A 27224-nucleotide genomic window follows, 5' to 3' on the forward strand; every position below is an offset into this window, starting at 1 on the left:
TTATTATTTTAAAATTCTTTATTGTTGAAAGTATTACATATGTACCCTTTCTCCCCCATTGACCTCTCCCACCCCTTCCCCCCAGCACAGGCCCTCACCCCCCCCCCCCCATTGTCTATGTCCATTGGTTATGCTTATATGCATATAAGTTCTTTGGTTGATCTCTACCCGTCCCACCCACCTCCACTGCCTTTCCTCTGAGGTTTGATGATCTGTTCGATGCTTCTATGTCTCTGAATCTAGTGTTGTTTTTTTTTTAATTTGTTTGTTTGTTTGTTTGTTCTTCGTTCTGGATCTATTTTTGTTCATTAGTTTATGTCGTTCATTATATTCCACAAATGAGTGAGATCATGTGATATTTATGTTTCTCTGACTGGCTTATTTCACTTAGCATAATGCTCTCCAGGTCCATCCATGATATTACAAATGGGAAGAGTTCTTTCCCTTTTTAGGGGTGGAGGAGGGACTGACTGAAGAGGTGGGAGAGAGGAGGAAACCAGGGGGTAGGGGAGGGCAGAATTGGAAGAGTTGGGCTGTTTTCATTTAATATTCATAAGGGGGTGTAGTGCGTGGACTGCAGCAAGTCAGAGAGGATGTCACAGGACTTCTTACTTGGATGTGAAAACCATCTAATGATACCACTGCTTTTTGTGCCACCAAGAAATGTCTCAAAACCTTACATTTTAATTTCTTTACCAATTTATTGAACACGTACTTTGTGCAAATCATTTAATGCAAATCACATTAAAATGTTTTCTAAAATTAGCTAAGTGTCTCTGGTCACAGGTGTGATATTTTGCAAACTTTACAAACTACTACACTGAAGTTAAAGTAGCAATCCATTTAATGTTTTACTTATCATTGTAATTTTTTTAATGTGTTAAAGGATTTTTTATTACTTAAAAATCATAGTTATTTCATTCATTCATTCATTTATTCAGTGAATATGTACTGAGCACTTACCATACTTTAGGCTTGGTACTAGAGACATGTCTGTACCTTTATAATAAAGTACTAGGGGCCCAGTGCATGAATTCATGCACCTTGAAAGGAACTGTGGGCCTTAAGGCTGCTGTGAGCACAGGGGTGGGTCTTGGCCCATCCTGCCGAGGCCCTGGTCCCCTGTCTGCCAGCAGCCCTGCTCCTGCTGTTGCTGCTCCCATGCGCTGATGGTGTGGAGCGATTGGGGCCAGCACCAGCAGCGGGTATGAGTGGGGCCAGCACCATCAGTGGGTGCAAGTGGCGGCTGCTGTTCTGATCGCCGCTCAGGAGCAGGGGGAGGTGGAGAAGTCCTCATGGGCAATCAGGGCTGGCAGCCACCACTTCCACCCACTGACAGTGCTGAGTGATCGGAGCCAGTGCCGGACGCTGGCAGTGGGTATAAGCGGTGGCTCTGGAACTGGCAGCGGGTGCGACAGGGCTGGCACCAGAAGCAGGTGCAAGTGCCAGGAGGGACCGCAGTGCCTAGGAGCAAAGAATTTTCAGTAACCACCAGAGGCTTGCCATGATGACAGCGACCGATGCTCCGCCTTGGTCTGGTGTCCCTGCTCACCTGCTCCACCATCCTGCCACAGCCGATGCTGCCATGTTCTGCGCTCTGCTGCCTGCTGCTGATGCCCTCCATGTTCCATGCATGCCCCCTGGTGGTCATCGCACGTCATACTGACCGGTTGTTTGGTTGTTCGGTTGTTCTGCCGTTCAGTCTATTTGCATATTAGGGTTTTATATATATAGATGTTAAGCCCTCACCAGCGTCTCTCCGTGGTTAGAGCGCCAGCCCGAGAACCAGAGGGTCATGGGCTCAAATCCCAATCAAGGCCACATATATGGGTTGCAGGTTTGATCCCTGGCTCAGGCTGGGGCACGTGAGGACGGCAACCAATCCATGTGTCTCTCTCACATCTCTCTCTCTGTCCCCCTCCTCCCCTCTCTCTAAAAAAGTCAAGAGAAAAAATATTCTTGGGTGAGGATTTAAAAAGAAAAAGTATGCTAAGTGCCATGATGCAGGAAGTTTCAGAGCATGTAGAAGAGATGTCTAATCCAATCTTGGATAGTTAAAAAAGGCTTCCTGGAGGATGTGACATCTAAAAGAGCCCTAACGCTCATTCATTAGCTAGACCAAATCGGTTAGAAAGGGAAAGGGTGGAAAGAAAGTATTCTATGGGAAGAAACCAATTCTTTAAAAATGCCAAGAGGCAAGAGAAAACTCTGCTCAAGAGTTCTTTCTTTTTTACAGCTCAGTAGTATTCCATTGTGTAGATGTACTATAGTTTTTTATTTTTAGTTTATATTTTTTTTATTAGTTACGGTATTACAAATATGTCCTCATCCCCCCCATTAACCCCCAATCTCCCCCCCCCCCCCCGCACACTCATGCTCCCATCCCCCTGTTGTCCATGTCCATTGGTTTGGCTTATATACATGTATACAAGTCCTTCGGTTGATCTCTTCCATTTCTGTCATTTGTGACCTGTTTCTTTGTCTCCACATTTTTTATGCTTTCCTGTGTTGGTAGAGTGGTTTTGTGTGCTAGGTGTCCTATAGGGCCCAGTGGCTCAGCCCCCCAGTTACCTGAGGTGGACACTCTTGGTGCACCCCCTTGTGGGCTTTGTGCACAGTCTTGTTGTAGTTAAGCCTTGATTGTTGTAGGTATCACTGGGAGGAATTGACCTCCAGGCCAATTGGCAGTGAGAATCAGCTGTGTCTGCAGTGGGAGAACTTCTGTGCTGGAGACACCCTTCTGGGGCAAGACTTGCTTCAGTGGGGCTTTGTTGCTCACTGAGTCTGCCCCCTGAGTGTGTCCCTTATGGATCTGAGGAGTTGTAATCTGGATGGTCCCACTCTGACCACTGGGTACACTGGCTCTTGGATCTAAGGAGGTGCTAATTTAGTCTCTTCCTGAGGTTACCCAGCAGGAGCTATGAAAAGATCTGCAGATTCCCCTTCCTTTTTTGGAGTTTGGAGGTGCCCAGATGAGGCCCAGCTGTGAAGCAATGCAAGCTGCTGTGGGGCCTTGGGCCTTCTCTTGGAAGTTCTGGGTCTGTCTGGCCCAGCTGTAATTTGTTAGGTAATTTTCAGGTTGCAAAGGGCCAGGGCATTCATATGCAAAAGCCTCTGCCGCAGCCTGGGTGGGGCGGGGTCTCAAGGAATCAACAGGGCGGAGCAAGCAGCTATGGCAGATCCTCAGCCCTGCCCTAAGGGGCCGTGTGTCTCAGTGTCCTGGTAATTTAATTGCTGCAAGCACCTCTGAGGGAAAGCCACCCTCGAGTTCCAAGTTCTGCCTGTTGCCAGACAGTCCAGTTTCTCCCCGTATGGGTCCTGGGTCCCCAGAGACTTCCCGGAACTGGAGTTCAGAGCAGTTGGGAGCTTGTGACTCCCTCCCGATTCAAAAAGACAGCCGCGTCCTCAGGTACCAGCCCCTTTCCGCGCACGCTCAAGCCTCCGTACCTCTGCACTTTACTTCCACAGCTCCTGACTCTCAGTGTGCTTTTCTCTTTCCTTCTAGTTGTAGAATTTCCACTCAGCCAGCCTTCCTGTAGTTCTGGATGATGTCCGTTTTATCTTTTTGTTGTATTTTTGAAGTTGTTGTAGGAGGCAGCAATTTCAGTGTTTACCTATGCTGCCATCTTGGTTTCTCCCGTACCATAGTTTTTAATCCACTCAAATGCTGATGGGCACTTAGACTGTTTCCAAATCTTAGCTATTGTAAGTTGAGCTGCTATGAATATAGGGGTTATATATTCTTTCTGATTGGTGATTCTAATTTCTTGGGATATATTCCTAGCAGTGTGATTACTGGGTCAAATGTGAGTTCCATTTTTAATTTTTTAAGGAAACTCCATACTGTTTTTCATATTGGCTGCACATTCTGCATTCCCTTCAGTAGTGTATGAGGGTTTCCTTTTCTCCACATCCTTGCCAGCACTTGTCATTTGTGGATTTGTTGATGATAGCCATTCTAATAGGTGTGATGTGGTACCTCATTGTTATTTTGATTTGCATCTCTATGATGATCAGTGACTTTGAGCATTTTTTTCATATGCCTCTTGGCTTTCTGTATGTCCACTTTGCAGAAGTGTCTATTTAGGTTCTTTGCCCATTTTTTAATTGGATTGTTTGTCTTCCTTTTGTTAAGTTGTATGAGTATTTTATAAATTTTGGAAATTAACCCCATATTGGATGTATCATTGGCAAATATGTCCTCCTATGCAGTGGGCTCTCTTGTTAGTTTGTTGATGGTTTCTTTTGCTGTGCAGGAGCTTTTTATTTTGATGTTGTCCCATTTGTTTATTTTCTCCTTAGTTTCCATTGTCCTAGGAGATGTATCGGTAAACATATTACTACAAGATGTGTTTGATATTTTCCTACCTATGGATTCTTCTAATATATTTATGGTTTCCCATTTTATATTTAAGTATTTTATCCATTCTGAGTTTGTTTTTGTGTATGGTGTAAACTGGTGGTCTAGTTTAATTTTTTTTGCATGTATCTCTACAATTTTCCCAGCACCGTTTATTGAATAAACTGTCTTGACTCCATTGTATGCTCTTGCCTCCTTTGTCAAATATTAATTGAGCGTAATGTCTTGGATTGATTTCTGGGTCCTCTGTTCTGTTCCATTGCTCTATATGCCTGTTCTTGTGCCAGTACCAGGCTGTTTTGAGAATAGTGGCTTTGTAACATAATTTGATTTCTGGTATTGTGATTCCTCCAACTTTGTTCTTTCTCAGGATTGCTGCGGCTACTTGGGGTCTTTTTTATTCCATATAAATTTTGGAGAATTTGTCCTAAGTCTGTGAAATATGTTGTTGTTATTTTATTTTTAATATATTTTATTAATTTTTTACAGAGAAGAAGGGAGAGGGGATAGAGAGTTAGAGACATCGATAACAGAGATCAATCAGCTGCCTCCTGCACAGCCCCCAGTGGGGATGTGCCCACAACCAAGGTACATGCCCCTGACCCGAATCGAACCTGGGATCCTTCAGTCCGCAGGCCGACGCTCTATCCACTGAGCCAAACCGGTTTGGCTGTTGTTGTTATTTTAATAGAGATTGCATTGAATCTGTAGATTGCTTTGGGTAGTATGGACATTTTAATGATGTTGATTTTACCAATCCATGAACATGGTATATTTTCCTACTTGTTTATTTCTTCCTTTATCTCTTTTCTCAACGTCCTGTAGTTTTCCGAGTACAGGTCTTTTACCTTCTTAGTTAACATATTGCAGACAGATCATGAGAATTCTCGTGTTTTCATATTACAAAGTGCTTTACAAAGTATCATACTTTAAAAAGACATTAGCTCGTAAGAACATGTAATAAATAACTTCAAAATGCAATGGGTAGTTAATTTTAAGTCGTGCCTTTAACATTTATGTAAAACGTTTTTTGTACTCATTCAATAGAAACTTATCTGGCCACTGGATAAAGCTAGCAATAAAACTACTGTGTTAAGTTTATTCCTAGGTATTTTAATCCCATGGTAAATGGGATTTTTTTTTTTTTTTAGTTTCTCTTTCTGTGAGTTCATTATTGATGTATAAAAATGCCCCAGATTTTGCCGAAACCAGTTTGGCTCAGTGGATAGAGCGTCGGCCTGCGGACTGAAGGGTCCCAGGTTCGATTCTGGTCAAGGGCATGTACCTGGGTTGCGGGCATATCCCCAGTAGGAGATGTGCAGGAGGCGGCTGATCGATGTTTCTCTCCCATCGATGTTTCTAACTCTCTATCTCTCTCTCCCTTCCTCTCTGTAAAAAATCAATAAAATATATTAAAAAAAATGCCCCAGATTTTGAGGTGTTAATTTTGTATCCTGCTACATTGCCTAATTCATTATTAAACCTAGTAGTTTTTTGATGGAGTCTTAGGGTTTTCTATGTACAGTATCATGTCATCTGTGAATAGTGACAGTTTTACTTCCTCTTTTCCAGTTTGGATGCCTTTTATTTCTTCTTCTTGTCGGATCACTAAGGCTAGCACTATATTGAACTAGTACTATATCGATCTAGTACTATATCGAACAGGAGTGGTGAGAGTGGGCATCCCTGTCTTGTTGCTGTTCTTAGGAGAAATGGTTTTAGTTTTTGCCCATTGAGTGTGATGTTGGCTGTAGGTTTGTCATATAGGGCTTTATTATGTTGAGGTATGATCCCTCTATTCCCATTTTGATGAGAGTTTTTATCAAAAAAGGGTGTTAGCTTTTGTGAAATGCTTTTTCTGCCTCAATTGATATGATCATGTGATTTTTGTCTTGCAGTCTGTTAATGTGCTGTATCACATTTATTGATTTGTGAATATTGTACCAGCCTTGCATCCTTGTAATAAATCTCACTTGGTCATGGTGTATGATCTTTTTAATGTATTGCTGGATGCTCTTTGCTAATATATATATTTTTAATATATTTTTATTGATTTCAGAGAGGAAGAGAGAAGGATAGAGAGATAGAAACATCAATGATGAGAGAGAATCATTGATCGGCTGTCTCCTGCATGCCCCCAACTGGGGATCAAGCCTGCAACCCAGGCATGTGCCCTTGGCCAGAATTGAACCTGGGACCCTTCAGTTTGCAGGCAGCCGCTCCATCCACTGAGCCAAACCGGCTAGGGCAGTGGTCGGCAAACTGCGGTTCTCGAGCCACATGCAGTTCTTTGGTCCCTTGAGTGTGGCTCTTCCTAAGCCTTAGGAGTGCCCTAACCTAATCTAATAAAAGACAAACATGCAAATTGACCGTATCTTCGCTATGTCTTAAGCCACGCCCACCACCCAATCAGAGCGGCTATATGCAAATTAACCCAACCAAAAAGGCGGCTGGCAGCCACGGAGCTGAAGCAAGCAGGAGGCTTGGTTGCTCCAGTGATGGAGGAAGCCAAGCTTCCTGGCCAGCTCTGAGCTCCCTCAAAGCAACAAAGTTTCAATTATAGAAGATAAATAAACCCCAGATACCTGCTTTCAGCGGGCCGTGGCCACGGAGCTGGAGCGAGGAGGAGCCGGCTCTGAGCTCCACTGAAGGCAACAAAGTTTCAATTATAGAAGGTAAATAAATCCCAGAATAAAAAAGAAAAAAGAAAAAAAGGAGAGACTGGGAGCTTCCGTTGCCAGGGGGGCTTGGCCAGCCTGAAAATGGCCCTTAGCCCCTCACCCAGACTGGCCAGGCACCCCAGTGGGGACCCCACACCCTAAAGGGGGTGTGGCCAGCCTGAAAACAGCCATCAGCCCCTCACCCAGGCTGGCCAGGCACCCCAGTTGGGACCCCCACCCTGAAGGGGGTGTGACCAGCTGCAAACAACCATCAGCCCCTCACCCAGGCTGGCCAGGCACCCCAGCGGGATCCCCACCCTGATCCGGGACACACTTCAGGGCAAACCAGCCGGCCCCCACCCATGCACCAGGCCTCTATCCTATATAATAAAAGGGTAATATGCAAATTGACCCTAACAGCAGAAAGACTGGGAATGACTGGTCACTACGACACACACTGACCACCAGGGGGAAGACGCTCAATGCAGGAGCTGCCCTCTGGTGGTCAGTGTGCTCCCACAGGGGGAGCTCTGCTCAGCCACAAGCCAGGCTGATGGCTGCCAGTACAGCGGTGGTGGTAGTACCCTCTCCCACCGCCTCAGGAGTGCTAAGGATGTCTGACTGCAACTTAGGCCTGCTCCTTGCTGGCAAGTAGACATCCCCTGAGGGCTCCCGGGCTGCCAGAGTGATGTCTGACTGCCAGTTTAGGCCCAATTCCCCAGGGAGAGGGCCTAAGCCAGCAGGTGGTCATCCCCCAAGGGGTCCCAGACTGCGAGAGGGCACAGGCCAGGCTGAGGGACCCCCCGAGTGCACAAATTTTTGTGCACTGGGCCTCTAGTTAATAACAATGTACCTACCTATATAGTTTAAGTTTAAAAAATTTGACTCTCAAAAGAAATTTCAATCATTGTACTGTTGATATTTGGCTCTGTTGACTAATGAGTTTGCCGATCACTTGGCTAGGGCAATGATTTGCTAATATTTTGTTGAGGATTTTAGCATCTATGTTCATTAGGGATATTGACCTGTAATTCTTTCTTTGTAGTGTCTTCATCTGGTTTTGGGATTAGGGTAATGCTGGCTTCATAGAAAGAGCTTGGAAGTGTTCCTTCCTCTTCAAATTTTTGGAATAGTCTGAGGAGGATAGGTGTTAGTTCTTCTTTGAATGTTTGGTAATACTGCCTTGTGAAGCCATCAGGACAGGGCTTTTGTTTGCTGGAAGTTTTTTGATTACTGCTTCAATTTCATAAGTAGTTATCAGCCTGTTCAGTTTTTCTTATTCTTCCTGTTTGAGTTTTGGAAGGTTGTATTTTTCTAGGAATATGTCCTGTTCATCGGGGTTGCCCAGTTTGTTCTAACAGAGTTGTTCATAGTATTTTTTTTTTTTTATAATCCTTTGTATTTCTGTGGGGTCAGTTGTACTTCACATCTTTCATTTCTGATTTTGCTTATTTGGGTCCTCTCTCTCTCTCTCTCTCTCTTTTTTTTAAAAATACATTTTATTGATTTTTTACAGAGAGGAAGGGAGAGAGACAGAGAGTTAGAAACATCGATGAGAGAGAAACATCGATCAGCTGCCTCCTGCACATCTCCTACTGGGGATATGCCCGCAACCCAGGTACATGCCCTTGACCGGAATCGAACCTGGGACCTTTCAGTCCGCAGGCCGACGCTCTATCCACTGAGCCAAACCGGTTTCAGCTGGGTCCTCTCTCTTTCTTTGTTGGTAAGCCTGGCTAGGGTTTCATCAATCTTGTTTATCCTTTCAAAGAACCAGCTTGTGGTTTCATTGATTTTTTGTGTTGTTTTCTTTTTTTGTCTCTGGTCATTTATTTCCATTCTGGTCTTTATTATTTCCTTCCTTCTGTGTACTATGGGCTTTTCTTGTTGGTATCATTCTAATTCTTTAAGTTGTAGGGTTAGATAACTTATTACAAGTTTTTCTTGTTTTTTTTTTGAGGTTGGCCTGAAGTCCTATGAACTTCCCTCTCAGGATTGCTTTCACTGTGTCTCATAGATTTTGGATTGTTGTGTTTTCATTGTCATTTGTTTCCAGGATGTTTTTTTTTTTTAATTTTTATTTATTTATTTATTTATTTATTTTTTTATTATTAGTTAAGGTATTACAAATGTGTCCTCATCCCCCCCATTAACCCCCAACCTCCCCCCCCCCCCCACACACAAACTCATGCTCCCATCCCCCCGTTGTCCATGTCCATTGGTTTGGCTTATATACATGTATATAAGTCCTTCGGTTGATCTCTTCCCCTTACCCCTGCCCTCCCCTCAGGATGTTTTTTTTTATTTCTTCTTTGATCTCTTTGGTGACCCAATCATTGTTTAATAGCATGCTATTTAGCTTCCATGTGTTTTATTGGTTTTGAGTGTTTTTATTGTAGCTGATTTCCAGTTTTATGCCACTGTGATCTGAGAAGATGCTTGATATGATTTTAATCTTGTTGACTTTGTAGAGACTACCACGTTAGGTAGTCCTAATGTGGGCTACCTTTGAAAACATCCCATGAGCACTTGAGAAGAATGATATTCAGTAGCTTTGGGGTGAAATGTTCTGAAGATGTCAATTAGTTCCACCTGATCTAGTGAGTCATTTAGGATTGCTGTTTCCTTGTTGATTTTTTGTTTAGAAGATTTATCCAGTTATGTCAATGGGGTATTAAAGTTCCCTACTATGATTGTATTGTTGTTGATCTCTCCCTCGATATCTTCCTGAAGTTTTTTTATGTATTTGGGTGCTCCTGCACTGGGTGCATATATGCTTACCAGAGGTATATCCCCTTGTATTGATCCCTTTAGTATTATGAAATGGCCTTCCTTATCTCTTGTTATGGCCTTCACTTTGAGGGCTATTTTGTCAGATATAAGTATTGCTACCCCAGCTTTTTTCTATTTCCATTTGCCTGAAAAAATTATACCACCCCTTCACTTTCAGTCTGAGTACTTTGTTCTGAGGTGGTAGTCACCATATATATGGGTCATGTTTTCTTTTCTTTTTTCTTTTTTTAAAATATGTTTTACTGATTTTTTACAGAGAGGAAGGGAGAGAGATAGAGAGTTAGAAACATCGATGAGAGAGAAACATCGATCAGCTGCCTCCTGCACATCTCCTACTGGGGATGTGCCCGCAACCCAGGTACATGCCCTTGACCGGAATCGAACCTGGGACCTTTCAGGCTGACGCTCTATCCACTGAGCCAAACCGGTTTCGGTAAGGGTCATGTTTTCTTATCAATTCAGCCGCTGTATCTTTTGATTGGGGCATTTAATCCATTTATTTTTAAGGTTATCATTGATAGGTACTTGTTTGTTGCCATTTTTATTATTTACTTAACTTTTAAATTTTTTATTGATTTCAGAGAGGAAGGGAGAGGGACAAAGAGATAGAAACATCAGTGATGAAAGAGAATCATCATTAATCGGCTGCCTTCTACATGCTCCACACTGGGCATTGAGCCTACAACCTGGGCATGTGCTCTGATCGGGAATCGAACTGTGACCTCCTGGTTTATAGGTCGATGCTTAACCACGGAGCCATACCGGTCTGGCGCCGTTTTTATTCTTTTATTTTACAGAGCTCCTCAGTTTATTGGCAATTATTTATGCAACATAAGTGGTCGTTTGTCCAGTTCTGAGGCACTCAAACCAGCAGAGTCCATTAGTGATTGCTCTTTAAATAACTTATGAGAAGCAAGCACAATTAGCAAGGAGCCCACATTGAGAATCAAGCATCTTGCCTGCACACCCATTGATGGCAAGCAGGCTGGGAGCGGGCAGGCACCAGGTGCTGGTGTAGTGGAAATTTCAAGGCACATATGCCGTCCTAACAGATAGCAGCTCCAGGGTCTGCCCTTGAGACCGGGGTCACATCTGGAACCACCAAGCTCATGCTTTGTGCATCACACCCCCTTTGGTCTACCATGGTTTTTATCACCTAACATGCGTCAACCTCGGATGTGTTGGGGGCTGCGTGCTCGGAGTCACAGTCCTTGCCCTTTACATTCTGAAGACAAGAGAGATGCAAAGACCGGACAACGACATGGCAATGATGTTTCTAGCACCACTAGGAGGTCATTGTTAGGGCGTCTTTAGATATCTGTCTTCGGAGAGATGTGGGGGTGGGGGAGTTCCATCCCAGGAGCCAGAGGAAGGGGATGAGGGAGGGGATGCTTCCAATGAGATTCAAGGCACTAAAGCAGCGGTTCTCAACCTGGGGGTCGAACGACCCTTTCACAGGGGTCGCCTAAGACCATCGGAAAACACATATATAATTACATATTGTTTTTGTGATTAGTCACTATGCTTTAATTATGTTCAATTTGTAACAATGAAATTGGGGGTCACCACAACATGAGGAACTGTATTAAAGGGTCCTGGCATCAGGAAGGTTGAGAACCACTGCAAAGGGTGGACGGATGGGGTGGGCCTTGGAAAAAGTCAGCCGGAAGCAGAGGTCCCCAGAGAAGAGCGGGTGGCTGGGTAGGCGACCTGGGCCTCCCCCCCCCCCACCACTCCTAAATGTGACCCTCCTGTCCAGCCAGAAGGTCCAAGGTACCCACCCCCAGGACTTTCCAGCCAGCCCAGGCGAGATCTGGGGTCCACCTTCACAATCCCGTCTTCTCACTGCGATGGCTCGGCTGCTGGCACTCAGATCAGCACACAGCTCACGTTTATCGGACACCAGCCCGTCAGAGTTCAATTATGGCTTTTTGACTTAAAAATCATGAAGTGTTTTCCTAACTCTGTTCTCTCCCTGTGACCCAACCCTCACCATGGTGCGTGGGGCAGGAGATCCCTGAATGGACCACAGAGACAGAAAGAGTTGCACCCCTTGGTGTGGCCCCACATGGAATATGCCAAACCTGGGTCGGGGAGAGCAGGGGCAGACCCGAGCACACGGCTCACGGCTCAGGTCCGTCTGCAGGCACAGCAGACAGTCGCGGGTGCACAGTGGCTCCTGCAGACGCCACGGGGAGGCGCTGGCCTCGCTGCCTGGCAGCACCCGACAGGCTAAGCCAGTCTGAGCTGTGACCGCCCCGGGCCTTTCCGGGCCTGCTGGCCCCCAGCAGGGCCCCCCCAAGTCCTCGGGGAGAGCCAACTCCACTTCAATCGAACCGCGCATCTCAGCAGAGGGTGGGCCAAAGGCTGTGGTTCAAGCGGAAGTAGGGAAGGGCCGAGGCCAGGGCCCAGTCTAGTACCCAGGCCAGGCAGGACCCCGAGGCTGCGGGAAGCGGTGGGAGGGGCCGGCCCTGGGGGTAGGGAGGCTGAGGGGGCCAGCGGGGCGGGGACTGGCCTGGGAAGCTGGGGAGCTGGGGCTGCGTCGGGTAAGGAGGTGTCCCTCCCCCGAGGGGTAGGAGGGCTGTTGAGGATAAACCAGGACTGGGAGTCCGGCCCCGCCAAGGGGTACCCGGGGCCAGAGGCACCAGAGGCGGGCGCGGGATCGCTAGGCCAGGGCGGTGTGTCCTCTGTGGGGACCAAGAGTAGCTCCAGCAGCCCTGGGCCCCGGCTGGGCTGACGGGAAAGGGGGACCCAGAGGTCCGCTATAGGAAAAGGGGGGCTGGGACACCACGGGGAAGGGTGCTGGCTGCGGCACCCTGGGTGGTGGGGCCCATGGGCAACTCCGGAGAAGGTTTGTAGGGCAGAGGGTAGGGAGGCACCCCTGCCGGCTGCGGGGCGGGGTGGCTGCTCTTTGGCTGCAGGGGGGTCGCCTGGGGTCCTGGCGAGATGGGAGAGGCGGGCGGAGAGGAGGGGTGCCACCTCTGCCCGCGGGCTCCTGGGAAGCTCTGGGCTTCCTCACCACGTCCTGGAGCTTCTCCACGAACCCGCCGCAGGTGCGACAGCCATGGCTCAGACTCTTCTACCTTCATGCCTTCGACCTGCAGAAGGTCTAACAAGGTCCCCAGCTGTTACGCCGACTAGACTTTCTCCATCTTTTCCTTCTGCTCCTGGCATCGCTCTGCGAGCTTCCGGAGCTCCTGATACTTTTCCGAAAGGTTTGAGCGGCTGATCTACAGGGGCCTTGGGACTCCAGGTTCCGCTCAGCCAGGCTGCTTTTGTTGGCCAGTGCCATCTCTTGTTCTAGCTGCAGGTCCTAGACCTCAGGGGACTCCTGGGCCAGGCGGTTGAGGGCCTCCTTGCTGGGGTCCAACCCCAGCAGGTCCAGGGGTCCCCAAAGGTGTGGACGGAGTCTGCGAAGAAGGAATGACACGGAGACGGCGTTCAGTTGATCAGCAGCCTAGCCAGGATCTCTAGCCAGGATCTCCAGCCAAGTTCTGTCCAGGTTCTCTTGCCATGTTCTCTCGCTAGGTTCTCCAGCCAGGTTCTGTCTTTTATTGTCTTGTTACATCTGTATTTATACCAGTTGATTTTAATCCTATCAATTTCTATTCCAAAGGTTAGAGCATTTCTTATCTCCATTCCAGGGAGCAAAGATTATGTAGCTTAAGCGTGATTGTTCATAGTTAAAGTGATTAACTACCCGCCTGGCATTTAGTTAAGGGGTTTTATTCCCTCTCTAACTTCAGGGAAAAATCCTCACCTGGGGAAACAACCTTTCTCGGAGAGGTGACCTTGGTTAAAACACATAGCTCTAAGAAGGGGAGCAAACATATTAAGAACAGTATGCCATATACACCAGGTCCCTTGAAACATGCTATGCAGATGTTTCTTCCCTGCAGCGACTGTGTCAAGCAGCAACGATGGACCGGCTTCTGGCACCTCCTGGTCGTTCTGAATCTCCTCCAGCTCCTCCAGGGTCTTGTCTTTCAGGGTCTCCATCTCTCCCTGCAGGGCCGAAGCCGCCCTGGGGAAACCACAGCCCACACCCACCCCATTTTTATTCTTTATGTCTGTGTTTCTCCCTCTCTTTCTATTCCTTCTTCCTACACCACTCCCTTTAGCATTTCTTGCATTGCTGGTTTGGTGGTAATAAACTCTCTTAGCCTGTTTTTGTCTATGAAACTCCTGATCTCACCTTCAATTTTGAATGACAGCCTTGCTGGATAGAGTATTTTTGGATTCAGTCCCTTGCTTTTCATGACTTTGTATATTTCTTTTCTTTTTTTTTTTTTTGTTCATCAGATTATTTATTCACTTAATTCTTAGATTCACTTGTTGATAGATGCGTATTTGTTGTTCATAATTTGTATCTTTACCTTTTTCTTCTTCTTCCTCTTCTTAAAGGATACCTTTCAGCATTTCATATAATACTGGTTTGGTGGTGATGAACTCCTTTAGCTTTTCCTTATCTCTGAAGCTCTTTATCTGACCTTCAATTCTGAATGATAGCTTTGCTGGATAAAGTAATCTTGGTTGTAGGTTCTTGGCATTCATCACTTTGAATATTTCTTGCCACTCCCTTCTGGCCTGCAAAGTTTCTGTTGAGAAATCAGCTGACAGTCGTATGGGTACTCCCTTGTAGGTAACTGAGTTTCTTTCTCTTGCTGCTTTTAGGATTCTCTCTTTGTCTTTTGCTCTTGGCATTTTAATTATGATGTGTCTTGGTGTGGTCGTCTTTGGATTCCTTTTGTTTGGGGTTCTCTGCGCTTCTTGGACCTGTAAGTCTATTTCTTTCACCAGGTAGGGGAAGTTTTCTGTCATTATTTCTTCAAATAGGTTTTCAATATCTTGCTCTCTCTCTTCTTCTGGCACCCCTATAATTCGGATGTTGGTACGCTTGAAGCTGTCCCAGAGGCTCCTTACACTATCTTCGTATTTTCGGATTCTTTTTTCATTTTGCTTTTCTGGTTGGGTGTTTTTTGCTTCTTTGCATTTAAAATCTTTAACTTGATTCTTGCGCTCCTCTGGTCTGCTGTTGGGAGTCTGTATAATATTCTTTATTTCAGTCAGTGTATGCTTAATTTCTAGTTGGTCCTTTATCACAACATCAAGGGTCTCATTACATTTCTTGAGGATCTCACTATATTTATCGGCGGTCTCATCAGTCTTTTCGAGGGCCTTACTAAATTTATCGGTGGTCTCACCAGTCTTTTCAAGGGCCTTACTAAATTTATCGGCGGCTTCTAGACAGTTCTTGAGAGACCTTAAAAGTGTGGTTTTGAGCTCTATATCCAGCATTTTGCCTTCCTCCATTTCTGTCCTGTTTCTTTGTCTCTGCATTTTTTATGCCTTCTTGGTGCACCCCCTAGTGGTCTTAGTGTGCTGTCTTGTTGTAGTTAAGCCTTGATTGTTGTAGGTAACACTGGGGGGATTTGACCTCCAGGCCAACTGGCTGTGAGACGACTTTGTATATTTCATTCCATTCCATTCTGGCCTGATGCATTTCTGTTGAGAAATCATTTGATATTCTAATGGGAGATCCCTTGTAGGTAACTTTCTATCTCTTGCAGTCCTTTAGATTCTTTGTCTTTGACACCATTTTAATTATGATGTGTCTTGGTGTGAGTCTTTTGGATTCATCTTGTTTGAGACTCTGTGCTTCTTGGACTTGTGTGACCTTTTTTCTTCCCCACGTCAGGGAAGTTTTCTGTCATTATTTCTTCAAACAGGTTTTCTATTCCTCACTCAGCTTCTTCTCCTTCTGGCACCCCTTTCATGTCGCTTCCTTTCATGTTGCCCCAAAGCTCCTTTAAGCTCTCTGCCTACCCCCCCCCCTTTTTTTCCCAATTGCTGTTCAGATTGGGTGTTATTTTTCTTTCTTTTTTTAAAATATATTTTTATTGATTTCAGAGAGGAAGGGAGAAGGAGAGAGAGAGAAACATCAATGATGAGAGAGAATCATTGATTGGCTGCCTCCTGCATGCCCCCTACTGGGGATTGAGCCCACAACCGAGGCATGTGCCCTTGACTGGAATTGAACCCAAGAAAGACCCCTCAGTCTTCAGGCTGAAGCTTCATCCACTGAGCCAAACCAGCCAGGGCTGGGTGTTATTTTCCTACCCTGTCTTCTAACTCGCTGATTTGGTCCTCATCTTCTTCTAGTCTACTGTTGAAACCTGCCAGGGTGTTCTTTATTGGAGCTATGTCATTCTTCATTTCCTCGTGTTTTTTTTCTTCTTCATTTCCTCTTGATTCTTATCCATGTTGGTGAATTTCTCATTCAGCTTCTTATAATTCTCATTGAGCTGCTTGTAATTCTGTCAGATGTTTAAGCATCTTTATAACCATTACTCTGAATTCTTTATCTGACAAATTATTTGCCTCCATTTCATTAAGTTCCTTTTCTGGTGATTTCCCCTTTTCTTTCCTTTGGGGATTGTTTTTGTCTCCCCATTTTTGCTGTCCCTTGTATTTGTTTCTATGTAATGTGAGTTGCTGTCTCTTCTGGCCCTGGGCAACTGATTGAGGTCCAAGAGGTTGACGTGCCTAGCGGCCCAGTGGTTTGGTACTCCTTAGCCCAGAGGCTGGGTCTGCTTTGAGTCTCACACCTTTATTGTCTCTGCTCTGAGTTGTTCTCCCTTTCCCCACAGATCTTGTCCCTCAGGTGTCCGCTGTAGATGCTCAGGGTTGGCGGGGCACTTGCACAGTTCCTTTGGTGTGCAACTCCTTGTGAGGTCCCAGAGCCCTCTGGCATGCAGTTCACTGTGTAGCTCCAGCGCCTGTGGCAGGGTGGTGCCGAGGTGCCTCTGGCATGCACTTATAGTGCAGCTCTGGGGTCTGGGTAGGGTGTTGTGTGAGGTGCCTCTGGCAAGCACTCACAGCACGCAGGTCCTGGGGCCTGGGTGGGGTGGTGCAGGAGGTCTCTCTGGGCACTCACCATGCACATCTGGGAGCCTGCAGCGAGGTAGTGTGGCACTCACTGAGGGGGCGCAGTGGAGGTCCCTTCTAAATTATGGCTGATGAGCAGCTCACTGCGCAGGTTTGGGGGTGGTGTCCCAGGCCAGTCTGGGTGTTGGTTTGGCTGCACTCTTAGCCTCTGCTGCTCCCCCTTTTGAGATGGCATGGTCTCTGTGCCAGAGCCATGCCCAGCCTGGGAGTGCCTGTGGCAATAGCAGCGGCTCCCTGTCCAGGAGAGCCTGATCCACCAGTCCCCAAGACTTCTGCAAAATCTGTCCCTCACTCACCCCCACACACACCACACATGTCCACACTCTCTCCTTGCACTCTTTTACTCACACTCTTTTCCTCACTGCCATTCTGCTGGCTGCCATGTTGCGATATGCCAATTTGGGTACCTTTTATTACTTCTTCTTGTCTGATTGCTGTGGCTAGGACTTCCAGTACTCTGTTGAATAAGAATGGTGAAAGCAGACATCCTTGTCTTGTTCCTGTTCTTAAGGGAAACACGTTTAGTTTTTGCCCATTGAGTATTATTTTGGGTATATGTCATATCTTGAGGTATGATCTCTCTATTCCTACTTTAGCGAGAGCTTTTATCAAAAAAGGGTGTTGGGAGAGCAACAGGAACTAAGAGGAGCTCAAACCGTTATAGTCTCGCCTTCAGAACTTTCGGAAAACATCACAGCCCTGCCAATACCTTGATTTGAGCCCAGAAAAACGTCCAACCCACAGAACGGTCAAACTTCAAGTGAAGGCCGGCCGCGACAGTGACGCAAGATGCAGCCAGCATGGGCTCGGGAGTAAAAGTCCCTCACAATTTTCGACTGTTGGAAGAACTTGAAGAAGGCCAGAAAGGTGGAGGAGATTGAACAATTAATTGGGGTGTAGAAGATGACAAAGACATGACACTTACAAGATGGACAGGGATAATAATTGGGCCTCCAAGAACAGTTTATGAAAACCAAATGTACAGCCTTAAAATAGAATGTGGACCTAAATACCCTGAAGAACCCCCCGTTGTAGGATTAAATTAATATGAATGGAGTTAATAGTTCTAATGGAGTGGTGGACCCAAGGGCCATATTAGTGCTAGAGAAATGGCATCGTTCATATAGTATCAAACATGTCCTGCACGAGCTTCGGCATCTAATGCTGACTAGTGATAATATATCACTCCCTCAGCCACCTGAAGGGCAGTGTTACAGCAACTAATCAAAAAGAAAGCCACAGGCCCACCCCTCCCCCATTTGATTTAAGCAGTCTTCATTTTCCACAGTAGTAATCTTTCTAGATACGTCTTGTAGACATCAAAGTACTGGAAAGGAAGCTCCTGTTCAAAGGCAGTTTATCTTAAGATGCTGTAAGTGATACTAATTTGTTGTCCGTTTGAAATATAAGAAAAAAAAAAGGGGGTGCTGGATTTTGTCGAATGCTTTTTCTGCATCTATTGATATGATCATGTGGTTTTTATTTTTCAATTTGTTTCTGTGATGTATCACATTTATTGATTTGTGAATATTGTATCAGCCTTGCATCCCTGGAATAAATCCCACTTCATCATGGTGTATGATCTTTTAAATATATTGCTGGATCCGATTTGCTAATATTTTAAAAAATATTTTTAAATTGAATTCAGAGAGGAAAGGAGAGGGAGATAGAAACATCAATGATGAGAGAGAATCATTGGTTGGCTGTCTCCTGCACGCCCTCTACTGGGGACCGAGCCCACAACCCAAGCATGTGCCCTCGACAGGAATCGAACCTGGGACCCTTCCATCTGTAGTCTGATGCTTTATCCACTAAGCTAAACCCGCTACGGCTAATTTGCTAATATTTTGTTGAGGATTTTATTATCTGTGTTCATCAGGGATATTGGCCTGTAATTTTCTTTCTTTATAGTGTCTTTATCTGGTTTTGGAATTAGGGTAATGCTGGATTTGTAAAAAGAGCCTGGGAGTGTTCCTTCCTCTTGAATTTTTTGGAATAGTTTGAGGAGGATAGGTATTAGCTCTTCTTTGAATGTTTGGTAAAATTCACCTGTAAATCCATTCAGTCCAGGACTTTTGTTTGCTGGAAGTTTTTAAATTACTGTTTCAATTTCATCAGTTGTTATTGGTCTACTCAGGTTTTCTGATTCTTCCTGATTGAGTTTTGGAAGATTGTATGTTTCAATAAATTTGTCCATTTCACCCAGGTTGTACAGTTTGTTGGCATATTCATAGTATTTTCTTACAATCCTCTGTATTTTGTGGTGTTTGTTGTTATATTGCTTCTTTCATCTCTGATTTTATTTATTTGGGTCCTCTCCCTTTGTTTCTTGATGAGTCTGGCTAGGGGTTCATCAATCTTGTTTATCTTTTCAAGAATCAGCTCTTGGTTCTATTGATCTTTTCTACTGTGTTTTTAAGTCTCTATGCCATTTATTTCTGCTCTAATGTTTATTATTTTCTTCCACTTTCTTTGGAAGTTCTCTTTCTAATTCATTTAGCTGTAGGGTTAGACAGTGTTAGTGCTCTTTCTTGTTGTTTGAGGTAGGCCTGTAGTGCTATCAATTTCCCTCTCAGAACTCCTTTTGCATAGGTTTTGGGTGGTTGTGTGTTCATTTCTTTTGTTTCCAGGAAGTTTTTAACTTCTTGCTTGATCTCATTGGTAACCCATTCATTGTTTAATACAAGCTATTTAGCCTTCATGTATTTGAGTGTTTTGTTTTTTATTGTCATTGATTTCTAACTTCATGCCATTGTGATCTGAGAAGATGCATGGTATTATGTCAATCTTCTTGAATTTGTATAGGCTTATTTTGTGTTCTAACATGTGGTCTATCTTTGAGAATGTTCCTTGTGTGCTTGAGAAGAATGTATATTCTGTTGCTTTGAGGTGAAATGTTCTGTAAATAACAGTTAGATCCATCTGATCTAGTGTGTCATTTGAGGCCTCTGTTTCCTTATTGATTTTTTATCTGGAAGATATATCCATTAATGTCAGTGGGGTGTTAAAGACCTCTAGTATGACTGTATTGTTCTCAATCTCTCCCTTAAAGTCCATCTAGAGTTTTTTAATGTACTTGGGTGCTCCTATATTGGGTGCATATATATTTACAAGGGATATATTTTCTTGTTGAATCATTCCCTTTAATATTATGAAATGACCTTCTTTGTCTCTGGTTATGGACTTTATTTTAAAATCTATTTTGTCTTATATGAGTACTGGTGACCTGGTGCACGGATTCGTGCACATTGAAAGGAAATTAATTAGAAGGTGGCTGGAGGGGCAGGACTGGGCGAGAAGGGCCAGACACGCCCTGGAGCCAACCTCCTGTAGTCCTGCCCCGGCATCTGCAGAGTGAGTGGGGTCCCTCCGATAGGTGGGGCCCCTCAGCCTAGCCTGTGGGGATTGGGCCAAAACTGGCTCTCCAACATCCCCCAAGGGGTCCTGGAGTGCGAGAGGGCACTCTGCAAAGTTGCTGTTATACAGGGTGTGGAATGCAAATGCAAGTGTGCAGTAAGCTAGATTCAGGGCCAACAGTGCCCCAGTAACAATATAACCCACGGCCGAAGGTGGAATCGTGTGGCCCCACAAGGAATCGGGCTCCTTCCTCTCTGGTTTTGGGGTGCATCACCCGAGAACCACCACTGCCAAGTCACTGCAGCTCGGCAGCTCCTGTTTTGAGCATCTGGCTCCTGGTGGTCAGTGCATGTCATAGCAATCAGTCGGACGGTAGGAGGGACACTTAACACATTAGCCTTTTATATATATAGATTGCTACCCCAGCTTTTTTTTCCTTTTCCATTTGCATGGAATATATTTTTCCATTCCTTCACTCTCAATCTGTGTGTATCTTTTGTTCTGAGTTGGGTCTCTATAAGAGATACATATGGGTCATGTTTTCTTTTCCACTCAGTCACCCTATGTCTTTTGACTGAAGTATTTAATCCATTTACATTTAAGGTTATTTTTGACAGGTCTTTACTTATTGCTATTTTTAGTTTCTTTATGCTTATGATCTACTCTCTGTTCTTTTCTTCTTCCTCTTAAAGCATTCCCTTTAACATTTCTTGCATTGCTGGTTTGGTGGTAATGTACTCCTTTAACCTTTTTTTGTCTGGAAAATTTTTATTTTACCTTCAATTTTAAATGATAGCCTTGCTGGATACAGAGTCTTGGATTTAGGCCCTTGCTTTTCATTACTTTGAATACTTTATGCCACTCCCTTCTGGCCTGAAGTGTTTCTATTGAGAAATCAGCTGACATTCTAATGGGAACTCATTTGTAGGCAATTTTATGTCTCTCTTGTTGCCTTTAAGATTCTTTCTTTGTCTTTAACATTTGCCATTTTAATTATGATGTGTCTACGTGTGGGTCTCCTTGGGTTCATCTTGATTGGGACTCTGTGCCTCCTGAACTTGTGTGACATTTTCCTTCACCAGGTTAGGGAAGTTTTCTCTCATTATTTCTTTAAACAGGTTCTCTGTTCCTTGCTCACCTTCTTGCCTTCTGGTATTCCTATCCTGTGGATATTGTTACCTTTAATATTGTCCCAGAGCACTCTTAAGCTCTCTTCTGACTTTTTAATTTTTTATTTGCTGCTCTAATTGGGTATTTATTTTGACCTTGTCTTCCAAATTGCTGATTTGATTCTCTGCTTCATCAAATCTAATTTTAATTCTTTCCAGTGTGTTCTTTTTTTTTTTTCACTTTCATCTTTTAATCTTAAAATTTTAATGTAAGTTTATGCAATAGTATACACAATGAAAAGAGGAAAAATACATAAAGGCTTTTATCTATATTTTAAAACTAATGTTTCCAAGTTGCTGACTCTTGATCATCAAGTAGGTTTATATACAATTCCAGTTAGTATAGGAGCCTGAATACTTTGACCTATGAAAATACACATTCAACATTAAGTACAAGAAAGTGAAAAACTAGAAAGTAGCAAACTCAAGAATTTAACTCAGGATTACAGACCCCAAAGCCCTTTTATCAAGTGCCTTTCTTCACAGAGCCTTGGGCCTCTGAGGGTCTATGACTACAGGAGGATGGAGCCAACACAGTTCTGTGACAGAAGCTGGCTGATCTAGTCTCTACTATATTGATTTGAAGCAAATCAAATCTTAATCTTTCTATGGCATCCACAATCCTTCCTGGGATGGTATGTCCTCAATTTTAAGATATCTGCTCTCCTACTTGAAGGTTATGCAATGCGAAGTAACTCACACATTTTAGCCTAAATCTTCTCTCCCTGTGAACCCTGCAAAAAATGACCAATATTTAAAATGCATACCCTAATGCAAGGATGGTTCAACATATGCAAATCAATGTGATACATCACATTATATAACATTAACAGAATGAAGGGGGGAAAAATCATATAATCATCTCAATAGATGCAGAAAAAGCATGCAAGAGATTTCAACATCCATTTGTGATAAGAACTCTTAATGGCCAAAACCGGTTTGGCTCAGTGGATAGAGCGTTGGCCTGCAGACTGAAAGGTCCCAGGTTCGATTCCGGTCAAGGGCATGTACCTGGGTTGCGGGCATATCCCCAGTAGGGGGTGTGCAGGAGGCAGCTGATCGATGTTTCTCTCTCATCAATGTCTCTAACTCTCTATCTCTCTCCCTTCCTCTCTGTAAAAAATCAATAAAATATATATATAAAAAAAGAACTCTTAATGAATTAGGCATAGAAGAAACATATTGCAACATAATAAAGGACATATATGATAAGTCCATAGCTAACATTATATCCAGTGTGTTCTTTTTTTTTTTTTTTAAATATATTTTATTGATTTTTTACAGAGAGGAAGGGAGAGAGATAGTTAGAAACATCGATGAGAGAGAAACATCGATCAGCTGCCTCCTGCACATCTCCTACTGGGGATGTGCCCGCAACCCAGGTACATGCCCTTGACCGGAATCGAACCTGGGACCCTTCAGTCCGCAGGCCGACGCTCTATCCACTGAGCCAAACCGGTTTTGGCTCCAGAGTGTTCTTGATGTCAGATACGTTATTCTTCATTTCTGTCTGGTTCTAGTTAATGGTTTCATTTCATTGTTTATGCTGCTATAGTTCCTACTGAGTTTCTTGTAATTTTCACTAAGCTCCTTAAGCACCATTAAAACCATTACTTTGAACTTTGTGTCTGATAGGTTGCTTGCCTCCATTTCATTTAGTTCTTTTTCGGGAGATTCCTTATTATCTTTCATTTGGGGGTTGTTTCATTGTCTTACCATTTAGCTGTCTCTTTGTATTTGTTTCTATGCAGTAGGTAGAACTGCTATGCCTCCCTTATGTAGAAAGTATCTTGAGTCTAGTGGTGCAGTCTCTTTTTTCACCTGAGCTGGATGTTTTAGAAATGCCCCTTGTGTGCATTATTTGGGCTTTCCTGTTGTAACTGGGACTTGATTGTTGATGTTCCTCTCATGGGAAGGATCTCCTCTCCAACTTTTTACCAGTGAGGTTCAACCCCAATATCATTGTGCTAGCTGTTATATAGGTGCTGACAGAACAGAGTAAGACACAACAGAACCAAAACAAAAACACCCCCAAAAACAATGCAACAACAACAGGAAAGACTTAGAAGGGGAAAAAAAGCAAAGCAAATAAAAAATAAAAAGGATACTATAAGACATGTGACCAAAGACTTGGAGGGAATATAAAGAAAAAGAGAGAAAGAAGAAAAAAAAAATGGCAGTATGGAAGCAAGAAGGAAGCTAAAAGAACTTGTATAGGAAGAAAAAAGAAAATGAAACAGAAAATAATTGAAATAATAATAATGAATTTTAAACATATTAATAATGGGTATATTAAGATTAAGATAGGAAAAGTAAAATGGAATAAAATGAGAAAAAAGAGAAAAACAAAACAAGATAAGAAAAATTAATAATAATCAAAATAGGCTAAAGTAGAATGTAATAAAAGGAAAGAGAGAAATTAGAGATATGCAAGAAAAAAAGAAAAAGGGTCAAACAAAAACCCCCCAAAAATCCACATACACACACACACACACACACTCATATGAAGACCTTTGGGTCTGCTATTTGTGGGGCTCTCTGGATTTTGCTCTGAAAAATTGAATCTGATCCCTTGGTGTGTCTATGTCGGGCTTCTTGGAAGCTGCTCTAGTGTAGGGCAGTGTGAGTCACTCCCTTTCTGGCCCTGTGCAACCTGATTGAGGTCTGAGAGGTTGAAGCTCCTATTAGTCCAGTGGTTAGGGACTCAGCCCAGAGGCTGTGTCTGCCTTGAGTTTCACGTCTTCATTGTCTCTGTTCTGAGTTGTACTCCCTTCCCCCATGGACCTGGTCCTGTAGGTGTCAGCTGCAGGAGCTCGGGTCCGTGGGGGTATGTGTGAAGTCCCGCTGGTGTTCCACTCACTGCTTGGTCAGGGAGTGGGGCTGGGGGAGGGGTGTCCAAGGCTAGACAGGGTGGTGGCAAGGCTGTGCTCCTAGTCACTGCAGCTCCCCCCTTCAGGATGGGGGAGTACCTGGTTTTTGAGCCATAGCTGTGCTCGTTGGGGGAGTACCTGTGGTGGTAGCAGCCGCTCTTTGTCCAGGAGAGCCTGATCCGCCTGCTCCTGAGACTCCTGTCAGCTCTCTCTCTCTTTCTCACTCTCTCTCTCACACACACATACCCCTCTCGCTCCGCTCCCTTACTCACACTTTCTCCCTCACTCCAGTCCTGCCATGTATGTATGCACTTTCTATTGCTATTGTTACAAATTACCACAATAGTTACTTGAAATAATGTAAATTTACTCTCTTACTGTTCTGGAGATAAAAATCCAAAATTAGTTTCACTGAGCTAAAGTCATGATGTTGGCAGAGCTAATTCCTTCTGGAGATTTCAGAGCACAGTCAATTTCCTTATCCTTATCCTTTCCATCTGCATTCCTTGGCTCATGACTCCTAAATTACTTCAACCCCCTGCTTCAATTGTCACATCTAATACTTTGATCTTACCAAAACCCTGTGGGCCCGGTTGTGGCTCAGTGGTTGAGCATTGACCCATGAACCAGGTCACGGTTTGATTCCTGGTCAGGGCACATGCCCAGGTTGTGGGCTCGATCCCCAGTGTGGGGTGTGCAGGAGACAACTGATCAATGATTCTCTCTCATCATTGATGTTTCTGACTCTCCTCTCCCTTCCTCTCTGAAATTAACAAAAATATATTTTAAAAAACCCCAAAACCCTTGTGGTTACATTGGGCCCACAGGTGTAGAAATAATCCAGGATCATTTCTCCTTCTCAAGACCCATAACTTAATAAAACCCCCTTTGTCCTATATGACAGGAGTTTTAAGATGTGGTCATCTTTGTGAGGCCATTATCTAGCCTCCCACACCCAATTGTTTTTGTATGGTGCTGTCTGTAACCTTGTCATTGAGCATGACTAAAAGCAGGCCTAGCACCTAGCCATAGCAAGAACTCAAATAGTTTTAAAGGCCTTGAGTACTATTTTGGCTTTTAAAAAATATATGTTTTTGCCGAAACCGGTTTGGCTCAGTGGATAGAGCATCGGCCTGCGGACTGAAGGGTCCCAGGTTCCAGGGGAGTGTGCAGGAGGCAGCTGATCGATGTTTCTCTCTCATCGATGTTTCTGACTCTCTATCCCTCTCCCTTCCTCTCTGTAAAAAATCAATAAAATATATTTTAAAAAAATATATATGTTTTGCCCTGGCTGGTTTGGCTCAGTGGATAGAGTGTTGGCCTGTGGACTGAAGGGTCCTGGGTTTGATTCTGGTCAAGGGCACATGCCCTGGTTGTGGGTTTGGTCCCCACTGTGGTACATGCAGGTGGCAGCCAGTAAATGATTCTCTCACATCATTGATGTTTCTCTCTCTCCCTCTCCCTTCCTTTCCAAAATCAATAAAAACATATATTTAAAAAAATATGTTTTTATTGCTTTCAGAGAGGAAGGGAGAGGGAGAGATAGAGACATCAAGGATGAGAAGAAAACATCCATCAGCTGCCTCCTGCACACCCCCTACTGGGGATCAAGCCCACAACCCTGGTGTGTGCCCTGCCTAGGAATTGAACTGCAATCTTCTGATTGATGGGTCAATCACTGAGCCACACTCACTGGGCTTTCTAGGCTTTTAAGCAACTTCATTTTTTTTTTTCTATCGTCTGTTAATATTGTGGCTTTTTCTGTCTGTCTGAGTTGTCTTATTGGGCTAATAACCCTAATATGAATTCAGACCCTGGTTCTGCTGCTTACTTAGCTTTAGCCACCCCAAGTCTGTTTCATTTGTAAAATGGGATTATGACTACATCCCAGGCAATGTATATGAGAGAGGGAGAAAGGGCTGATCCCCAGTTGGTATGGTATGAGGGGAAAGGGACACAGGTCCATATGGGTGTCAGAAGGGGTACATGGGTGTCAGAGAGTGAGGATGGATCCTCCAGATTTGGGGGGAGGGCATGCATAGTTAGGTGAGTCTGGAAACCTCTTCCCTGTCCTTCCCCAGCTGTCTCAAGACCCTGACTGTCCCCAGGAGAGAGCCTGAGTTGGGATGCCCTCTGAATTTCAATGACTCTGTCCTTAGTTACAAGGCCATCATTGTCCCTTGAAGGTGAATATGTTTGCTTGCCAAGGTCTGGAGGGAGCATCTTTCGTTCCAGGCCCCACCCCAGGCCTTTGGGCCTCTGATAGAGGGTGAACTGCCCAGGAAAAATCTCTTACCTTTCCTGGTACCCTTTTTCCTTCAGATTCTTATTTTAGCAAAGTCAATTAAGCCAGCGATGTTTTTAAACTTCCAGAATCACTTTTATTTCTGTTGAAATAGGAAGATGACCCAGTTAATTGATAACCTTCACACTCCATCTTAGTTAAGCCTACTGCTGGATCTTTTCTGTCAGGAGAAACACATATAAAATCATGATTAATTTTCACACTGAACATTATCAGAATGTTTCAAAAACAGTTTGGTGAACTGAAAGGGATCTAATGAATCCTTTATTTTATTTTATTTTTTAAAATATATTTTATAGATTTTTTACAGAGAGGAAGGGAGAGAGATAGAGATTTAGAAACATCGATGAGAGAGAAACATCGACCAGCTGCCTCCTGCACACTCCCCACTGGGGATGTGCCCGCAACCCAGGTACATGCCCTTGACCGGAATCGAACCTGGGACCTTTCAGTCTGCAGGCCGACGCTCTATCCACTGAGCCAAACCGGTTTCGGCGATGGTGAACCTTTTGACTCGGCGTGTCAGCATTTTGAAAAACCCTAACTTAACTCTTGTGCCGTGTCACATATAGAAATTTTTTGATATTTGCAACCATAGTAAAATAAAGATTTATATTTTTGATATTTATTTTATATATTTAAATGCCATTTAACAAAGAAAAATCAACTCAAAAAATGAGTTTGTGTGTCACCTCTGACACATGTGTCATAGGTTCGCCATCACTGCCCTATACTATGATATTTAGTTATTTTTGTGGTTGC

General features: G+C 44.1%; 1 protein-coding gene and 2 pseudogenes across 3 annotated transcripts in view; 1 reads left to right on the plus strand and 2 right to left on the minus strand.

The window, feature by feature from the left end:
- LOC308531054 (uncharacterized protein) overlaps positions 1–27224 on the minus strand; it is a 72400-nt gene that overhangs the window by 12299 nt on the left and 32877 nt on the right. The gene's annotated exons all lie outside the window — the stretch shown is intronic.
- LOC308531055 (vacuolar protein sorting-associated protein 37C-like) lies at positions 12227–13894 on the minus strand (annotated as a pseudogene). Its single transcript has 2 exons — positions 13753–13894; positions 12227–13165 (listed from the first exon to the last, which is right to left on the minus strand). The product of its transcript is annotated as a vacuolar protein sorting-associated protein 37C-like (transcript).
- Positions 17562–17985, plus strand: LOC308531057 (ubiquitin-conjugating enzyme E2 variant 1-like; annotated as a pseudogene). The gene has a single exon. The product of its transcript is annotated as a ubiquitin-conjugating enzyme E2 variant 1-like (transcript).

This window comes from Myotis nattereri, assembly GCF_964212035.1.
Source record: "Myotis nattereri genome assembly, chromosome: 15".
Lineage (NCBI taxonomy): Eukaryota > Metazoa > Chordata > Mammalia > Chiroptera > Vespertilionidae > Myotis > Myotis nattereri.